Source organism: Macaca nemestrina, chromosome 5, assembly GCF_043159975.1.
Source record: "Macaca nemestrina isolate mMacNem1 chromosome 5, mMacNem.hap1, whole genome shotgun sequence".
Lineage (NCBI taxonomy): Eukaryota > Metazoa > Chordata > Mammalia > Primates > Cercopithecidae > Macaca > Macaca nemestrina.
This window is the reverse complement of record NC_092129.1, coordinates 153,596,082-153,617,476: the sequence shown is the minus strand read 5'-3', so window position 1 is coordinate 153,617,476 and position 21,395 is coordinate 153,596,082. Positions and strand designations below refer to the sequence as shown.

Genomic DNA, 21,395 nt, shown 5'->3' with positions numbered 1-21,395 from the left:
TTGTAGGGGTGAACAACCCTCCTTGGTATTGGGTGGAGTCTCCCCTGCTTACTACACTGTCTTTATCTCACCTATCTTAGAAAACATCTCAGTTATGGACATCTTTTGGGATGCACTTTACAAATGTCTGTGGTGAATTATGCCTATGAGTTTGAGCAGTAAAAGCTATTAAAAGAGGAGAGGAAAAATGGCAACCTGGCACCTCCCTCCGCCACAGTGAATTATTCATGTGAAACAATATCATCTTCTTGTTGAGAGAGAAAAATAATACAAAATGTAGGCATTTATCATGCTGTGTCAGATTTGGCTAACGCCTTCCTTAGCATCACTGTATACCCTGATTCACAGGCTAATATTATATTGATATTACGCTAATTTCTGGAGACTTGTTATTGCTATATAGCAACATCTCTATGCATTGTGCATCCCACTCCAATCCAGGGGATGGGCCATCAATTTGCAAAAGATACAAGGCCCAGAATCAGCTGTAAAGTTCCTAGGGGTCACTTGGTTGGGTAAGACACCCAGGCACACTCATTGACAAAATACAATTTTCTACTCCTAAAACAGTTAAATAGTTATGTTTTCTAGGTCTTTTGTGAAATTGGTGGGTTTTCATCCCACATTTATACTGACTAGAAAGAAAGAGATTTAATTGGTGTTGGGATAAAGAACAAGAGGAAGTATTTGAGAAGAATAAAATACTAGTGGCTTAGACACAAGGCTTAGGGTCCCTGCTTCCTGGAATATCAGTGTCTTTGGATATAACCATTGGACCCTCTGGCAAGTCCAGCATAGGGAAGCAGTTCCTTTAGGATTTTAGTCACAATTATGGAAGGGTACTGAAACCTGCTATTTCCCAATTGAACAACAGGTCCTGGGGATATAGAAGGTCTTGCTACCAGTTGAATCCTCAACTGCTGCTTTCCTGGTACCAGGGAGAACAGGTCTCCTATCAAGGACCGGGTAGAAGGAATGTTTGCCAGGCCCGTATCAGCTATTGCCCAAGTCTCCACTTTACAAAAGTGCCATGCATACATGCAACAACATAGTGTCTTTTCCATGCATCCCTTAAGAGATGAACTGCATGCTATCTTAGGGCCAGTGCATTATGAGTCCAGTGCTGCCCCTATTGTGGAGCCCCCACAGGAGATGTCTCCAATGGTACATGAAGGCATGGCCCTCATTCCTGACAATGCTTGGTACTTAGATGGACAGTAGTAGCTGCACAACCACAGATAGATAGTATCTGGTTTGAGATGGGAATGCAGCAGAGCAGTCAATGGGCAGAACTCCGAGCTGCATGGTTGGTTTGTACCCGTGAGCCACCGCCTATAGTTCTCTGTACAGACAGTCTGGCAGTACTTAAGGGTCTTACAGTTTGGCTTGCCCAAAGGGCCCGAGATGATTGGTATATAATTTTAAAATCCTTATGGGCAGCTGGTATGTGGAAAGACATTTGGAAAAGTCTACAGGAACCCACTGTGGACCTAATTGCTTCAGCACACGGGTCAGATTCACCTCCCAGAAACATGAAGGCAGACATCCTAGCAAAAATTAGAATACTGAGCTAGTTGATTAGGTACATATCACAGTGGGGATTTCAGTGCATGAACAGGCTGCCAAATAGCAAAGGGAGCAGGATTGTCTCTCTGCTATGGAGATTTAGTGGTGGTGGAAGCAAACTGCTTAATTTGTTCCTTTTCTGTACCTCTACCACATCCCACATACACCTGGACATATACATAAGACAGCCGCCCCTGTGACAGACTGTAGATAGACTATATCAGACCCCTGCCAGTAATCTTCAGACAAAAGTACGCACTAACATGTGTATACACTGCCATGGGACTGTTGCAAGCCTTCCCTTGTAAGAGCAAACCAAGTAGCTACCATCAGGGGCTTGGAGCAACTCCATGTCATGTATGGATACCCTCCACACTTTGATAGCAACCAAGGCATGCATCTCACCAGACCTGGTGTCCAAGACTGGATGCATGAAAAGGACACAGATTGGATATTTCACTTACTGTATACCACCCACCATGCAACGGGTTGATTGAAAGGAAAAATGGTATTTTTGAAGGTACCGTTTTGAGCACTCTCAAAATCCAATATCTTGCATAGTTAGACAAAGGTTTTGCCTCAAGCCATTAGAAACCTTAATTTGGTTGAGACAAATATGGTTCTGGCACCACACCAATGACTCAGGACTACCATAGAGGAGGGTCCATTAACCATAGTAGTAAAGAAAGTCCAACCAGATGCATCTCTACCCGAGCAGATAAAAGGCCAATGGCAAAGCTTATTTAGGACTCCCCAAGATCTTGAGCCAGGGGAGGAGACACCTGAATGGGGGTTGGACTAGCAACTTCCCCTATGTTGGACAGAGCATTTCTTTCCAGACAGCAAGGAATTCCCTACCAACTAAAGTGGTCTCCATCGACCCTGTTAAATTCTGTGCCAAAACACTCCACATACAAATAAACTGGAACACAGGCCCCGGCTGGCCATTTGACATGGTCCTTTGCTGCCCCTGTAACCCTACAGATAATACCAGCGCTTTTGCCCCTCAGGCAACATGTTTGGCATACACTCCCAGCCCATAATCCTATGTCCTAACCATCAGAGATGGAGCTACCAGTCATTCTGTGTAATAGGGAAAAACTGCCTCACCAAGTACCTGCTAAACATTTTTAATTCCACCCATAGTCTTCTGTTCCTATTGCTGTTTTACTGTACACCTCTTGGTTTGGTTCCTGAATAAACGTGGCAAAGGGCATTTTTAATTCTGTGTCTTACACTTGGCATACACATCATCGCCTGTTGTTTGTGTTGCCGCTGTGGCCCCTGCTTAACAAGTAGAAAACAAATTGATAAAATGTGTCACTCACACCATAAAAATGTCACCCACAGCCTCCTCCGAAGGATCAGGGACCAGGGGGGAATTGTGAGTCCATGAAATTGTAAGAGCTGGATTAGACGGGTGGGATGTGGAGAGAAAAGTGACTCCCTCTTGGATGCTAATTCTCCATGCTGACTTCTGATTAGCCCCAGTCCCAGGACTGACTCCAGATTCCTACTTTATTTACCATCCCTATTGTAAGAACATTTCAACTTTGATGTTATCACACAAATTCTAGGCTATTACACATTAGCATTCTTGCCTGTTCTGGACAGTAGCCTTTGTCTTGTACAGAGCATGTATACTCTTTCTGTGTGATATATAAGCCCTGAGTGTGGGGGTAATAAGTGCAGACACCTGCCTGTCTTGCTGCCATCCAAGATCATGCTTCTGTCTGTAAGTTCCCCAATAGAACACCCTTTACCGACAAACTAGATTTGTCTGTCTTGTTCCTTGGTTTATTGGCTCCTTTGGCATTTGGGGGGCACTTTGCATAGATGGCCCTTTCATGGAACAGAGGGTCTGTGTGGGGCTGGGAGCCCAAGTCAGCTCTTGCGGTCAGAGCCTAGAACATCTGCTGAGGAGACAGAGCTAGAGCTAGAGCTAGACCTGTTAGCAGAGACAGACCTGTTAGCGGAGTGGATAGCTGGGCCAGCAGGTCTGAAGTGACGCCATGGAAGAGCAGGCCAGTAACAGCTGAAGAGCTTCAGAAACTCCCACTTCTAACAAGGTCACTTCCTCTAAGAGGGACTACTGTCGTATCATAGTACACAGCTGTCTCTGCCTGGCTAATATGCAGCATTTGGGGGCATCCACACTACTGGAACAGTAGCCACGGTAAGAGTCCACTGTGCCAGCTTAATTGCACCCAACTGTACAATGAGAACATGGGGATCAGTGTGTTCTGCTACTTCTCTGCTTAGCATTCCTGATACACCTGCTTTACATAGGCACCGTGTGGCACCGTGTGGCACCGTGGTGTGTGCCTGTGCTGCTTGAATCACATTTGGGTATCTATTGGAAGGCTTCTTCAGTACTGTTGTGACACCAACTACACTATGGACTGATCCCTGTCAGAAGGTAACAGAGGGGCAAGGGACAGCATTTCCAGCCTAAGCCCTGGAATGTGTGTGGCATCGAACTGTTTTGCATTTGTGAGCAGGAACACAAACGCTGAACAACCGATATTCCATCAGCAAACAGAAATTGTGACTGACTTTAAAGAAAATGGGCTTCCCTTGGTCTTGGGAACACAAGACTCAGCAGTATAGAAACAGAAATGGTTGCAGGTGGAGGAAGCACTTTTATCAGAGTCAGGAAAGCATGAATAACACAAAATCTTCAGCTTTTCCTCCCTTCTCTCTCCTGAGCTCTCTGCACCTCTGCTCTAGCAGTGATGGCAGCAGTGTGGAGAACACAGCCTCAGGGAACAACCAAAGTCCAGGATCCCTAGCAAAGGTTATGAGAAACTATGACTTCCTTTAGAAAAAGAAGGGGGGGAAATGAGAGTGCCCAAGATATTAGGAGAGGGCTGGTGCAGGCCTGGGGTGTAGTAAGTTCTGTAGCTTGTCTAGATTCACCATGCCAAGTGGGGAGGTTTCTTGGGTCAGAATATATTACAGGACAGCATCTCCACCCTCCCCTAGAGGTCTCAGAATGTCCACTGACTGTAGCTTCAGTGGTCCTTGAACAGAAATTTGGTAACATGAAGAGTAGCAGATGCTGGCATGGTAAGATTACAAATGTGTATCAGAAGAATTATTTCGTGGATAACAGAAAATACAACATATAAAGGAATGAGTTAATACCATGAGAATGCCATTAGCCAAATTCAGGATGTGGATCACTCTACAGGACAAGTAACCTGGCGTTTTTGGGGAAACAGAAGCATAGGAGAGCCAGGGTGACACCATTTTAAAGTCAACTCCATTTTTCAACTAGCAAGGCATATTCCTTGCCAGTCACAACCCATGGTTCTAAGAGGTTTACAGCTGAACAAACAACTTAATAATGCCAGCAAGAACAAACACCTATGACAGACAACAGAATGTCCACATGTCCTGATATCACATTACAATATATGCTTTTAAGATTATTGTAGTCATGCTTTGATATACTAACTAAAATGCCAAGGATAACTTTCTTCAAATCAACAAAGTACTAAATTTTGTCATGCTGTCAGAGCACCCACACATAGACATTAACTTGGCTTTTATATAGATTAAACCCCTATATTAGAAGAGTTTACAACAGAGATGGTGCCTTCCTCCTTTTGCTTTCTGAGGACACCTACTCTGTATCTGAGTAACTTTCAATAAACGATGTCCTTCTCACTGTACTCTGTGACTCACCTTTAACTCCTTCCTGTGCAAGATCCAAGAATACTCTTTTGGGGTCGGGATCAGGACCCGTTTTTCTGGTAACAGTTTCTCCAACAAATCAAAGGCTCGAGAGAAAAAAAAAAAACATAGGTAGGGTGGGTGGTATGTTATAGAAGAACAGAGAATAAAGAGACATAAGAAGCAATTGCAATGTGTGGACCTTCTCTAGATTCTGTTTCAGACAGACCAATTGAAAAAGACAAGAGAGAGATTTGAATATGCATTGAGTATTTAGCAAAATTAGAGAACTGTTGTTAATTTTGTTAGTGTGAGAATAGCATGGCTTTATGTTTTTTAAAAACCCTATTCTGTGAAAGAATGCATGCTGAACTATTTAACTGTGAGATGAGTTTATAATGATATAAATGATGTGATAAATAAATCAATGGAGGAGAGGAGGCAAAATCTCCCCTGCAGAAGAACTCCAAATAAGGTAGGTAGGTACTTTGTCCTTAAAGGGAGAGCATTAACTCCCTCTTCTGGAAGTGTGAATTCTTGATATGATGTAATGAAAATGGTACTTCACTTGTGGCTTTCCTCCCCCAAATCCATAACCTCTACTTATTATGAAAACAAAACACCGAATTCTAACAGAGGAACATTCTACAAAATACCTAATTAGTATTCCTCAATAACGTCTACGTCTTCAAAAACAAGGAAAAATCTGAGGAATTGTCACAGCCAAGAGGAGCCTAAGGAGGCATGACAACTCCATGTAATAGGGTATCTTGAATGGGACCTTGGAGGAGAAAAATATTATTCGGTAAAACCCAAGGACACCTGAGTAATGTATGGTTTTTGGTTAAAAATAATGCATCAATATTGGTTCAATAATTGTAAGAAATGAACCATACTAATGCTAGATGTTAATAACAGGAGAAACAACTTCTCAATTTTCCTGTAGTTAAAACACTTCTGGAACTGAAGTCTATTTTTTAAAATTCTCCTGGAAAAAAGTGGAAACATATGAAACATGATGGACAAATGTTAATAATTATTGAATGTGATGATGGATAATGAGAAGTCATTATGTAATTCTGTTTTTGTGTATTTGAAGTTTTCTAAAATGGAAAGTTTGAGGCTGGGCACAGTGGCTCAAACCTATAATCCCAGCACTTTGGGAGGTCAAGAGTTCAAGACCAGCCTGGGCAATGTAGCGAGACCCTGTTTCTACTAAAAACAGAAAAATTAGCCAGGTGTAGTGGGCTTGCACCTGTAGTCCTACCTACTCAGGAGACTGAGGTGAGAGGATCACTTGAGCCCAGGAGGCCAAGGCTGCAGTGAGCCATGATCATGTCATTGTACTCCTGTCTAGGTGACAGAGTGAAACCTTGTCTCCAAAAAAAAAAACAAAAAGTTTGAACAAGAAATAAAGAAATATGGAGTTAAGGATAAGAAGTAGTTATTTAAAGCATTAGAGTAGCTGCTTCTTTTTAAAATTATGGTTAAAAAATATATAATAAAATTTACCGTTTTGCCATTTTTAAGTGTACAGTTCTGTGACATTAAGTATATTCATGCTGTGTAACCATCACCACCCTCCATCTCCAGAACTTTTTCATCTTCCCAAACTAAATGCTATGTCTATTAAGCAACAACTCCTCATTCTCTCCTCCTCCCAGCCGCTGGTAACCTCCATTCTACATTCTGTCTATGAATCTTACTAAACTAGTTGAATCATATAAGTGGATTCATACAATACTTTTCCTTTTCGGTCTGATTTATTTAATCTAGCTTCATGTCTTCAAGGTTCATACATATTATAGGAAAATAATTTCCTTCTTTCTTCTGAAAAATATTCCATTGTATGGATCTACCACATTTTGTTCATCCCTCGATGCATATATACTCTTTTGCTTCTACCTTTTGGCAGTTGCGAATAATGTTGTTATAAACATGATGTACAAATATCTGCTTGGTCTCTGCGTTAACTTCTTTTGGGTATGTACCCAAAAGAGGAACTACTGGATCATATGTCAATTCAGTGTTTAATTTTTTGAAGAATAAAAAGTGGCCACTTCTACAAAACAGAAATTTTCAGATTAGGAGATGTGGGACAGGGAAAAATTCCTGTCTCTGAAAACTTAGAGAAAATGTAGAGTTTTCACTATAAGCTTTGTAGAACCATTTTTAAATAAAAATGAAGTATTCACTAACACTCATTTTGTGCTAGGTACAGGAGATACATGGAGGGAGCCCTCAGTCCTCTGGGAGAAGAAGCTGGTTATAGAACAGTGTGATCACAGGTGCGACACAGAGAAGACTCCAGGGGCAAGCACAGAAAATAGCCATCGAGGGAGATGCTTTGCACGCGATGCAGAAGTGCCCTGCAGGAGGTGACGTGGGAGTGAAGGAGGAAGAGATGACATTCTAAGTTGGAGAATTGGAAGATTAAACTTGGAATGATGTCAGCACTGAGATTCTGGGATCATATTGTACAATTGGCCCCATCTCAGCACTAACACTGTGAAATCTTACCTTTCTTGTGTCTTCAAATGGTGGCCCTATATTTAGCTTCTATATCTTTCTTTGACTGAATCTCAATACTAAAATTGGTTCTAATTCCAGGGGAGGTGTTTCTCTGAGTCCTCTCTTTTGAATCTCATAGCCTAACATTTTCTCTTCATCTTGAAGACCACATTCAGGAGGGACCCTAGGAATCCCGTATCTCAGCATGTGAGGCTTCAGGCCAAGAGGAGCTAATTTGATTCTGAAAGATCTTATCTGCCTCCAGCGCTGTAAGGTCCTGATGAAATGTCCAGCACCCTTGTGGAAATTCAAGTGTCTCCATACAGGATTATATATCTTGGAGATTATATGTAAGAAAAGCTTTAGAGATAGGTGTGTCTCAGTGATGCTGTGCAGAGTAACCTGTGGCCAAAGTCAATTCAGAAAATGCTTTTGACTCTGTATTTCTCAAAAATATAAGTCTTAAAATTTGGATATTTATGGGAAAATATTACATAATTGAAGGGATAAATATAAGTATGCCAATCAGCCAAAAACATTGCATATGTTTAATGCAGATTCAAGTTTTCCCTCAAAAACTGTTAATAAACTAACAGTGCAACTTACAAATGACGAAAAGAGCCGGGATGTTTTAAAAAACTTTCCAAGTGTCAGGTCCTGGTACTTTACATTTATTCTACCTCCTAATCCTTATAATAAGTCAAAGCTCAAGGGTTCAGATGTAACACTAGGAATTAGAAAGGTTAATATAAGTGACATGTCCAAGACTACGCTTCTAGTACTTACAGTTCACTGATGGAGAAAACATTAAAATCTGTTGGGCCTTCACTTAAAAACAAATAATATTTGTGTTATAGAAGCAAGACCCTTTTACTCACAAGTTAATAGTTTTTTTTCCTTTGGTTGGAATAAATTTATTTCATCTGTCTGTAAACAAAGTGTTTAATAGTTATAGCATTTTTTAAAATGCATATTAAATCAGATGAGTTATGACTGTATCCCAGATGTAACAAAGTGCAGGGAAAGAAATGGACAAATCAGCAACAAGATTTGTTTTTAAATCTGTACATCATCCACAAGGCCCAAACAATAGAAGCAAATACTAGAACGTCCCTAAAGTAGTGCCATTCGAAAGAAACACTTAATAGGTCAGTTAAAATCCATCTCACAATAGCAACAGTTCATTTTAACAATCGTATGGCACAGAATACATATGAAAAAAATTCATCACAAGACAGCCAAGTCCACAATAATGCAGCCTCATATAAAAACTCAAGCTGCAAATAAAAATTGGTCCTATGAAGAACAAACTGGAGACACTCCAGATGGTTATGTTGGGATACCTAATGTCCATAATGGCAACCTTTTACAATTTTACTAAAGAGTAGAGCTGGTGTGCCAAGAAAAAGGCAGGAACAAAAATCTGAGCTATTGCAATGATGGAATGTCCCCGGGGATTCAATCAGTATGGTTACTGTAAGGTCACGGGAGGAAGTGCTTTTTGCTCTTGTTTTGCCATTGCACTCTTTTTTTTTTTTTTTTTGAGACGGAGTCTCGCTCTGTCGCCCAGGCTGGAGTGCAGTGGCCGGATCTCAGCTCACTGCAAGCTTCCGCTTCCCGGGTTCACGCCATTCTCCTGCCTCAGCCTCCCAAGCAGCTGGGACTACAGGCGCCCGCCACCTCGCCTGGCTAGTTTTTTTGTATTTTTTTTTTTTTTTAGTAGAGACGGGGTTTCACCGTGTTAGCCAGGATGGTCTCGATCTCCTGACCTCGTGATCCACCCGTCTCGGCCTCCCAAAGTGCTGGGATTACAGGCTTGAGCCACCGCGCCCGGCCTGCACTCTTCATATGTCCTGTAGACACTATGAATAAAAGTTTGTCTCTACTCAAGTGCAACAACAATACTAAAAGCAAACTACTGCAGCTCTCAATAGCTCATCAACAAAAGGGATATTAACTGGTTAAAAACAAATAGGCACTGCATAAAAAAAGATGGAAGCAAACTAAATGCCTATGTGCGAAGGGAGAGGGGGGCAGGAAAAAGAGAAGAGTGAAGGAAAGATGCATGCACTTTTTCCTCCCAACCATGCGCTACAAAAGGAAGACTAAATGAGCCAAGTAAATGCTCAAAGTGCTGAAAAGATATTAATCAGAGATTGTACAACCGGCACCTTGCTTAATATTAACGTATTTTAGTAATCAATATTCCATTAATTGCTAAGACAAAGTGATGCCCAACTTGGCATGCCCCCTCCCCCCCAGTTTCAAGGTATTATGCAAATCATTATTGTGCTGCAATTATGTTGCCAGATAAGGGTTGGTTACATACAGTGGTTAACATACAAATGATCCATTGGGCAAACAGGAATCATGACATTAGAAAATAGGTAAAGAAAAATTAGCTACCATCTACAGTTTGGTAGCATTGTGACCACAATAGGGTTGTTGATGAAGACAGTTCTAGGTAGATGGGGAGAGGCTGCTTACACATCAGACCTCCTCAGGTATAAAGCAAATTCATATGCTTTCTTGTTAAGTGTGCCTCCGTGGACACCTTCCTTTCCCATGACTATAACCAGTGCTCTTCCAGCTCTGCTGACAGCAACATTGTATGTTGGCTCCCCACCTTGACTCTTTGTCCGGATGTCCATTGTGCAGTCACCATCGACGTATAGACTGTCTCTTTTCTTTGCGCCAAGAGTCAAACCGTTGGTAAAGAAACCTTCCCAGTCTTTTCCTACAATCATATCTATTTCTATTGGCATAATGCTCTGAAAGATGCCCCTGGCCATGGCTGCCCGGAGGTTTTGGCATGGCAGTAGCCGACAATGGCGGCCTCCTGACAGCAGCCATCGCACATCAGATTATCCACGTAGCGCTGCCAACCGGCCATCTTCGAGCCCTTCGCACTGCAGCGCAGACCGCCACAAGTTAACAGTTTTAAAGAAAAGATTCAACATGTAAATTTATCTGGAAAGCCCAGGGGAGGGGTGAGGTTGGCTAGAGACATGATTAATTCAGAGACTCAAATTTGTCATCAGAGCTCTGTATTTCTAAAGAAGATAGTCAATATCAGCTTATCAGCTCCAGCTTCTCTATTATCCTACCTTAACAGCTTCAGCAGAAAAATAGACATCTTTCTCACAATGTTCATAAATAAAGAACCAGAGAAGATGACCTTTGGACTAATGCCTGTTGTTAGGGAGATATGGTACAGTTTGGGAAATCCTGATTGGTCAGGGCTGGGTCATGTTATTTCCTCATCCCCTGGTCCACCATATTATTTCTTAAGTTATTTAAAGTCATGGCTATTATTTTTATTTTAGTTGACATAATTGTACATATTAATATAGTACAGTGTGATATTTTGATACATGAATACAATGTGTAATAAGCAAATCAGGGTATTTAGCACACTCATCACATCAAACGTTTACCATTTCTTTATGATGGAAACATTCAAAATCAAATCAAAGAGATAATCCACCACAATCAAATGGGTTTCATACCAGGGAAGCAGGGATGGTTGAACACACACAAGTCAATAAATGTGACACACCACATAAACATAATTGAAAACAAAAATCACATGATCATCTCAATAGATGCAAAAAAAAGCATTCAACAAAATCTGGCATCCCTTTATGATTAAAGCTCTCAGCAAAATCAGCATACAAGGAACATACGTCAATGTAATAAAAGCTATTTATGACAAACCGACAGCCAACATAATACTGAATGAGGAAAAGTTGAGGGTATTCCCTCTGAGAACTGGAAAAAGACAAGGATGCCCACTCTCACCACTTCTCTTCAACACAGTCCTGGAAGTCCTAGCCAGAGCCATCAGACAAGAGAGAGAAATAAAGGGCATCCAAATATGTAAAGAAGAAGCCAAACTGTCACTGTTTGCTGATATGACTGTATACCTAGAAAACTCTAAGGACTCCTCCAAAAACCTCCTAAAACTCATAAAAGAATTCTGCAACATTTCCGGATACAAAATTAATGTACACAAATCAGTAGCTCTCCTATACTCCAACAGCGACCAGGCTGAGAATCAAATTGAGAACTCAATCCCTTTTTCAATGGCTGCAAACAAAACAAAACAAAACAAAACAAAACAAAACCACTTAGAAATATACCTAACCTAAGGAGGTGAAAGACCTCTACAAGGAAAACTACAAAACACTGCTGAAACAGGCCGGGCGTGGTGGCTCACGCCTGTAATCCCAGCACTTTGGGAGGCCAAGGTGGGCAGATCACGAGGTCAGGATATCGAGACTATCCTGGCTAACACGGTGAAACCCCATCTCTACTAAAAATACAAAAATTAGCCGGGCATGGTGGCAGGCGCCTGTAGTCCCAGCTACTTGGAAGGCTGAGGCAGGAGAATGGCGTGAACCCGGGAGGTGGAGCTTGCAGTGAGCCGAGATGGTGCCACTGCACTCCAGCCAGGGTGACAGAGCGAGACCCCGTCTCAAAAAAAAAAAAAAAAAAAAAAACACTGCTGAAAAAAATCACAGATGACACAAGCAAATGGAAACACATCCCATGCTCACGGATGGGTAGAATCAATATTGTGAGAATTACCATACTACCAAAAGAAATCTATAAATTCAATGCAATTCCCATCAAAATACCACCAACATTTTTCACAAAACTAGAAAAAACAATCCTAAAATTCATATAAAACCCAAAAAGAGCCTGCATAGCCAAAGCAAGACTAAGCAAAAAGAACAAATCTGGAGACATCACATTACCTGATTTCAAACTATTCTATAAGGCCATAGTCACCAAAACAGCATGGTACTGGTATGAAAATGGGCCCATAGACCAATGGAACAGAATAGAGAACCCAGAAATAAACCCAAATACTTACAGCCAACTGATCTTCAACAACGCAAACAAAAACATAAAGTGAGGAAAGGACACCTTATTCAACAAATGGTGCTGGGATAATTGGCTAGTCGCATGTAGGACAATGAAACTGAATCCTCATCTCCCACTTTATACAAAAATCAACCAAGATGGATGAAGGACTTAAATCTAAGACCTGAAACTATAAAAATTCTAGAAGATGACATCGAAAAAAACCTCCTAGACATTGGCTTAGGCAAGGATTTCATGACCAAGAACCCAAAAGCAAAATGCAATAAAAACAAAGATAAATAGCTGGGACCCAGTGAAACTAAAGAGCTTTTGCATGGCAAAAGAACAATCAGCAGGCCGGGCGTGGTGGCTCAAGTCTGTAATCCCAGCACTTTGGGAGGCCAAGGTGGGAGGATCACAAGGTCAGGAGATCGAGACCATCCTAGCTAACACGGTGAAACCCTGTCTCTACTAAAAATACAAAAAATTAGCCAGGAGTGGTGGCGGGCACCTGTAGTCCCAGCTACTTGGGAGGCTGAGGCAGGAGAATGGTGTGAACCTGCGAGGCAGAGCGTGCAGTGAGCTGAGATCACGCCACTGCACTCCAGCCTGGGCAACTGAGCGAGACTCTGTCTCAAAAAAAAAAAAAAAGAAAACAGTCAACAGAGTAAACAGACAACCCACAGGGTGGGAAAAAATCTTCACAATCTATGCATCTGACAAAGGACTAATATTCAGAATCTATAACAAACTCAAACAAATTAGCAAGAAAAAAAACAATCTCATCAAAAAGTGGGCTAAGGACATGAATAGACAATTCTCAAAAGAAGATACACAGCTGGCCAAGAAACATGAAAAAATGCTCAACATCACTAATGATCAGGGAAATGCAAATCAAAACTACAATGTGATACCACCTTACATCTGCAAGAATAGCCATAATCAAAAAATCAAAAAATAATAAATGTTGGCATGGATGCGGTGAACAGGGAACACTTTTACATTGCTGATGGGAATGTAAACTAGCACAACCACTATGGAAAACAAGGTGGAGTTTTTTTTAAAGAACTAAAAGTTGAACTACCATTTGATCCAGCAATCCCACAATCCCATAATGGGTATCTGCCCAGAGGAAAAGAAGTTATTATACGAAAAAGATACTTGCACACACGTTTATAGCAGCACAATTCACAATTGCAAAAATGTGGAACCAACCCAAATGCCCATCAATCAATGAGCGGATAAACTGTCATATATATATATATGTTTATATACATGGACACACACATATATATGCATATATATATATATATATATGAGATGGAATACTACTCAGTCATAAAAAGGAATGAATTAATGGCATTCATAGCAACCTGGATGAGATTAAAGATTATCATTCCAAGTGAAGTAACTCAGGAATGGAAAACCAAACATCGTATGTTCTCACTCATAAGTAGGAGCAAAACTATGAGGATACAAAGGCATAAGAATGACATAATGGACTCCGGGGACTCGGGGAAAGGGAGGGAAGAAGGTGAGGGACAAAGAACTACAAATTGGTCTCAGTGGATACTGCTTGGGTGATGGGTACACATTTGCTCTTTTTAAAATCATACTACTATTTTGCTGTTGTTTGAGTTTCTTGTAAATTCTAGCTATTAATCCCTTATCAGATGAATACTTTGCAAATACTTTCATTCTCTAAGTTGCTATTTTATCTCTGTTGATTGTTTTTGTTGCTGTATGGGACATTTTTAGTTTGATGTAGTCCCATTCACATATTTTTGCTTCTCTTGCCTGTGCTTTCAAGGTCTTAATCATAAAATCTTTGCTGCATCCAACACCCTAAAGTGTTTTCTATATGTTTTCTTCCAGTAGTTTCATAGTTTTGGGTCTTGCATTTAAGTCCTTAATTCATTTTCAGTTGATTTTTGTAAATGGTGAGAGATAGCGGTCCACTTTCATACTTCCTAATATGGATATCCAGTTTCCCCAGCATCATTTATTGAAGACACTGTCCTTTTCCCAGTACATGTTCTTGGCGATTTTATTGAAAATAAGTTGAGTGGCTGGGCGCGGTGGCTCACACCTGTAATCCCAGCATTTTGGGAGGCTGAGGCAGGCGGATCACGAGGTCAGGAGTTTGAGACCAGCCTGACCAACATGGTGAAACCCTGTCTCTACTAAAAATACAAAAATTAGCCGGGCGTGGTGGCACACAACTGTCATCCCAGCTACTAGGAGGCTGAGGCAGGAAAATCGCTTGAACCCAGTAGGTGGAGGTTGCAGTGAGCTGAGATCGTGCCACTGAGCTCCAGCCTGGGCGACAGAGCGAGACTCCATCTCCAAAAAAAAAAAAAAAAAAAGAAAGAAAAAAAAAGAAGAATTGACTGTAAATACATGGATTTATTTCTGGGTTCTCTATTCTGTCCCACTGGTTTATGTGTCCGTTTTTATGCCAATACCTTGCTTGCCATTTTTGTTACTATAGCTGTATATTTTGAAGTCAGGTACTTCTAGCTTTGTTATTTTCACCCAAGATTGTTTTGGGTATTCAGGGTCTTTTGTGGTTCCATACAAATTTTAAGATTTCTTTTTCTATTTCTATAAAGAATGACATTGGTATTTTGATAGGGATTGCATTGAATCTGTAGACTGGTTTGGATAGTATGGTCACTTTAACAATATTAATTCTCCCAATCCATGATAATGGAATATCTTTCAATTTTTTGTGTTCTTTTCAATTTGTTTCCTTAGTATTTTATAGTTTTCATTACATACTTGGTTAAATTTATTCCTATGCTTTTTTACAGTTACTGTGAATGAGATTTCTTTCTTGATTTTTCAACATTTTGAGTTTGCCTATATGGCCTTTATTGTGTTTAGGTACAATCCATCTATACCTAATTGGTTGGGAGTTTTTATCATGAAGTGATATTGAATTTTATCAAATGCTTTTTCTGCATCTATAGAGATGATAATATTATTTTTGCCTTTCATTCCACTAATATGCTGTATCATGTTTATGGATTTGTATGGAAATTCTACAGTTTTTGTATGTTGACTTTATATTCTGTAAATTTACTAAATTTGTTCATCAGTTCTGAGAGTTTTTTGACGGAGTCTTTAGGTTTGTATACAAATAAGATTATGTCATCTGCAAACAGCGGCAAATTGACCTCCTCTTTTCCAATCTGGATGCCTTTTATTTCCTCCTTTTGCCTAATTGCTCTGGGTCAGACTTCCAGTACTATGTATTTTTGTTGTTATTGTTGTAATTTTTAAAAAATTTTCTATCCATTTCCATAGGAATCAGTCCAGTACTATGTTAAATTTGGTAAAAGCAGGCATTCTTATCTTGTTCCAAATCTTAGACGGAAATCTTTCAACTTTTTTTCCATTATGTATATTGCCGACTATCGAATTGTCATATGCAGCCTTTATTGAATTTAGGTATCTTTCACCTATACCTAGCCAGTTGACAGTTTTTATCATGAAATGATGTTGAATTTTATCAAGTGCTTTTTCTGCATCTAGAGATGATCATTTTATTTTTGTCCTTCATTCTGTTGATATGATCTATCGTTTATTGATTTGCAGATATGTAACCATTCTTGCATCCCTGGAACAAATCCTATTTGATCATGGCATATAATCTTTTCGATGTGTTGTGGATTTAGTTTGCTAGTATTTTGTTAACTTTTGCATCTGTGTTTATCAGTGTATAGTTTTTTATTGTTGTATCCTCGCCTGGTTTTGATAACAAGGTAATGCTTGCTTCCTAGAATAAATTTGAAAGAACTCCTTCCCCTTCAGATTTTTGGAATAGTTTCAGATGCATTGGTGTCAGTCCCTCTTTAAATGTTTGGTAGCATTGAACAATGAAGGCATCCAGTACTGGGTTTTTCTTTGTTGGGAGACTTTTTATTACTGATTCAAGCTCATTACTCATTATTGATATGTTCAGGTTTTTAATGTCTTCTTGGTTCAATCTTGGTAGATTTTATGCGTCCAGGTTAAACTTCATTTGCCCTTATAATCTAACAAGACCTATGGGCCACAGTTTTGATTTTGGGTAAAGCAGTTTCCATGGCAGTTAGATTTTTTTTAAAAAAACTTCTTTCATTGCCCCACCTTTTTTGTTGTTGTTGTTTCAAGTGAGTTATGGGTTTCTTTTTAACTGAATTGTATAAGCAAAATATCTCCAAGTAGCCTTGAATTAGTAACAAATCAATCTTTTGTTTACCAGTCTTGTTTGCTTAATTAGTAAATGTGGGCAGGAAAGAATTTTAACTGTTTTTTTTTTTCTTCACCTTTTCCTTTTTTGGCTTTTGCATGGGACAAAAAACAAAATTTTTATGTTGAACAGGGATACCTTATATTATTGCTCTGAGATCAAGATTTTGACCTATTTGGTCTGAGGGCCTAACTTTTATAAACATTTTTTTTTCTTTTATGTTACTAATTTTTCAATTAAGTGTTTCATTATTGTACACAGTTGTTAGGGAAACCTAAATTTATATTTATAAACGGTGTCTAGGTGGTTGATTACCATGGAGCTATTGTAATCTGTAAAGTCATTAATTTCAAAGCCTTTAAGACTGTTTTCTTTCCTTGACTGAAATGCCATAAGCAGTGAGTTTTATCTCAACACCTGTAGATATGTCAGCAGGTTCAAAGCAGGCAGAAAAAAAAAGAGAGAGAGAGAGAGAGAACTTCTACATGTTAACTCTATAATTGCTGGTTTTTAAAAATAATGACCATTTCAGTTCTGAACTTTCCTTCACTTTGCCCATCTACTTATAAATGTGCACAAGAATGGGCCATAATGTATAGCCAGCAAGACTCTTAGAAAATTTGTCATGCCTTAATTGTTAATAATGCCAATCTGTTTATCACTCTTTCAAGAGCAAAGAAAATTATATAAATTCCATCAAGGAATGTTAGGAGTTTTCACCCGTAATCACTGGAAACTGTAGGAGATAATAAATACTTGTTGTTCTGAGCTACTAAATCTTAGGTAATTTGTTATGCAAAAGTAAATAACTAATATAGCTTCAAAAGAGAGGATGAATTATTGCACTTTAATTTTCTTGTGCTCTAAATTTATTATTATTATTACTATTATATTATTATTGAGACAGGGTCTTACTCTGTCACCCAGGCTGGAGTGCAGTGGCATGCTCATGACTCACTGCAGCCTTGACCTCCCAGGCTCAAGTGATCCTCCTACCTCAGCCTATCTAGTACTTGGGCCTACAGGCATGCACCACCATGCCCAGCAAATTTTTCTATTTTTTGTAGAGATGAGATTTCACCATGTTGCCAAGGCTGGTCTTGAACTCCTGGACTCAAGTGATCCACCTGCCTCGGCCTCCCAAAGTGCTGGAATTATAGGCATGAGCCACCACACTTGGTCCTGAGTGGCTTTTAATTAGCTATCAGTGCCCATTTTGTTTATTTTTGCTCCTGGAAGATTGTCAAGAATAGGCATGGAAAAGGAGTCAAACAAAAATAAACCAAGATAAGAATGTTCACAAATATTTTCACCAAGGCGTGCAGATTGAACAAAATATTAAACCAGGTGTGTGACCAAAAGTGAATTCACCACAAAATAACTTGCCTCACAGACAGTATGTACGTTCTGTAGAAACCAGAGTACTCAATCCAGAAAGGCCCTACTAGAAAAGACCAATAGTCTTTTATCATACAAGAACTATGTATGGTTCTTTACTAAGGGGACTGTATCCAAACCAGATTCCAAATAATATAAGAAAACTTCTACCAAAGGAGGGAGGCTCAGCCTGAGGGAAGACACCAGGGCAGGAAAGGCCAGCTGTGGAGGCACAGAGCTCAAAGGGCTCGAGTGAGTATGGCACACCAGTTCCAATGATCACTGATTCCTTCTGATAGAGACCTTTTAAACATTTTCTTATTTTTAGAGATGGGGGTCTCCCTACCTCGCCCAGGCTGGCCTCAAACTCCTAGGCTTTGGCAATCCTTCTCCTCAGCCTCTGAGTAACTAGGACTTCAGGTGTACACCACTGCACTAGGTTTTGATAGTGACCTTTTCCAAGTCCTGTTTCTGACACCATATCCATCAACAAAAATAGGAACAGAGAAAGGCTCTCTAAAAGAAAAATATTCATTTGGAAATAGAGCATTGCAACTGGAATAAACTATGTGTGTGTGTGTCTGGGGAGGTAAAGGAAGACAAAGGTTTTTAAAGGGCTACAATAACCACTAACAAGGTTGACATCAGTCCAAGTTTGGACAGGTAGTTGTTGGGCTGATATCCTTATAGAAGTATTTTTGTGTAAAGCTGTTATTGCCCTTGTGCAAGATTGTGATTTTTGTAGTCTTTTGTGATAGTTTTTGTTATCAGGTATATAAGCATAGGAACACTCTATTCATGGACTTCCCAGCTCTATTTGTCAAGGTTAAAAAAAAATATTAGTGGCTGCATTTTGATTCTGCCAACTTCCACACTAACACAGCAGAATCACACCTCAAACTCTGGATGCAGGCGAGAACAAGCACAGACACAGTTAGCAGTGGGATCCCACCTCAGCTTGCTCCTCTCCCGGCCTTCTGCATACACAGGCCCTTCACCCTCACCCAGTCTCTAGGACATTAGGAAAACCCAGGCACCAATGGGGAGCAGTTGCGACACACAACCCAAATCTCCACAATCTCCAGCAGGAAGTCTTTCCTGAAGTCTGCAGCCTCGGTGCTTCCTTCAGTAGAACCCCAAGATGTGCAGACTATGACCCTACAACACTCTTCCTCCCAATAACCACAGGGCTCACTTACCCAACTCCTAATTTAGGACTTCATTCTCTCAGTAAAGGTTGTTCTCAAGGGAATATCTAAAAATTACCACCAGCTCCTTCATCTCCCTCCACTCCTTATTCTCCCTGTCACCTCAGCGCTTGGGAGGTTCTGGCTCCGGAATAGGGGAACCCCTTCATCACTTCCCCACTGTCATCTTCTCTTTTCCCTGTTTCTTCCGTGTGTGTTTCTGAATTATACTATTCCTGTCAGTACATAAAATTGCCTAAAAGTTAAGTATAGCTGAGTTACAGAGCTAACACTTGTGCAATTACCACCCAGGTGAAAAACAGAGACCTCTGTCAGCCCCCTCAAGCTCCTTCGCCTCCCCTCAAACAGAACCCATCCCTCTCACACAGATGTCCTGTCCACTAAGCTGACCCCTCCCCACGCCCTCTCCTATCTGACTCCTTCCCCTCTACTCTATTTGGCCTCTTTTCCCTTCCTGTCCTGATTTCCTTTCTATTTTGGCTTCTCCAGGAGCCTCCCTCATGTTCCTAGGCCAAAGCTCCAGGGCGTCTCCTCCCTTCCCCCATCCTGGGATTGGAGAATTCAGAGTTGATTCCTGGGATAAGGCCATTTCATCCTGCGAGCAGCAGAATCTCATCCAGGACACCACATTACATTTAGTCCCATCACGTCTCTTAAGGCTCCTCTGGCTGTGATGATTTCACAGAGTTTCCTTGTTTTTGATGACCTTGACATTTTTTTAGGAGTATTGATCAGGCATATTGTGAAATGTCCTTTGACTTGAATGTGGTCGGGGCTGTGGGTGTTGAGGAGGAACAGCACAGAGATGAAATGCCACTCTCAGCGCATCAGGGGTACGCGGCACCCACTTGATTTATCACTGATGATGTCAGCCTTCATCACCTGCCTAAGGTAGTGTTTCCCAGTCCCCTGTCAAATTCCTTTGTTACTTTTTGCCTTTCCGTACTGTTGCCTTTCGAAGGAAGTCACTATGTGCAGCCCACAAATAAGGAATGTTCTGCTACAAAGATTTCATGTAGGTTTTCGTGCAAAGTAACTTTTCTAATTTGTTGGTTAAGTACCCAGGAGTATGATCACTGTGTTGTATGGCGATCATGGTGAGTCCATGTTTGGTTGTCTATGTTTAGCCTTATAAGAAACCGCCCATATCTTCTAGAGCGGCTGTGCCATTTCCATTCCTGCCAGCAGTGGATGGGAGTTCCTGTTGCTCTTCATCCTCATCAGCACTTGGTATTACCAGATTTTTGGGTTTTAGTCATTCTAGTAGGTGTGTAATGGTGTATCATTGTTGTTTTTATTTGCATTTCCCTAATGATAAATGACACTGAGGCTCTCCTTATGTGCTCACTTGCCATCTGTAGATCTTCTTTGGTGAGGTGTCTGTTCAGACATTTGCCCATTCTTAAATTGGATAAATTGTTTTCTTATTGTTCAGTTTTAAGGGTTCTCTCTATATTCTAGATACTGATAAGTCCTTTATCAGTTTTGTGATTTGCAAATACTTTCTCCCAGTCTGTGGCCTTTATTGACATAAAAACACACAGTAATGCATAAATACATGGTGTGGGAAAAGAAATGAGAAATTTTTAACTGTGAAGATTTCTGGGTAGATGATCTGAGTGACAAGCAATAGTGGTGGGGGTAGGGGAGCAATGGGAATAACTTATCTTTGCATATTTTATACTATCTTTTGAATTTTCTTGTGTGTGCATTAATAATATTCTCAGCCAAGTGCGGTGGCTCATGCCTGTAATCCCAGCACTTTGGGAGGCTGAGGCAGGCAGATCATGAGGTCAGGAGATCAAAACCATCCTGGCCAACTTGGTGAAACCCGCCTCTGCTAAAAATACAAAAATTAGTTGGGCGTGGCAGCGTGCACCTGCAGTCCCAGCTACTTGGGAGGCTGAGGCAGGAGAATTTCTTGAACCCAGGAGGCGGAGGCTGCAGTG

General features: G+C 40.5%; 1 protein-coding gene and 1 pseudogene across 4 annotated transcripts in view; both read right to left on the bottom strand.

Moving 5' to 3' along the window:
• LOC105498580 (putative uncharacterized protein ZNRD1-AS1) overlaps positions 1-21,395 on the bottom strand; it is a 102,137-nt gene that overhangs the window by 41,577 nt on the left and 39,165 nt on the right. For 3 of the 4 annotated variants that reach the window (XR_011622964.1, XR_011622965.1, XR_011622966.1), the window contains exon 3: positions 5,257-5,351. The exons of the other annotated variant lie outside the window; for it this stretch is intronic. The gene's annotated coding sequence lies outside the window, so the exon portion shown is untranslated. The remainder of the gene's footprint in view (positions 1-5,256; positions 5,352-21,395) is intronic. 4 annotated transcript variants of the gene reach the window in all.
• Positions 9,625-12,015, bottom strand: LOC105498582 (profilin-2 pseudogene; annotated as a pseudogene).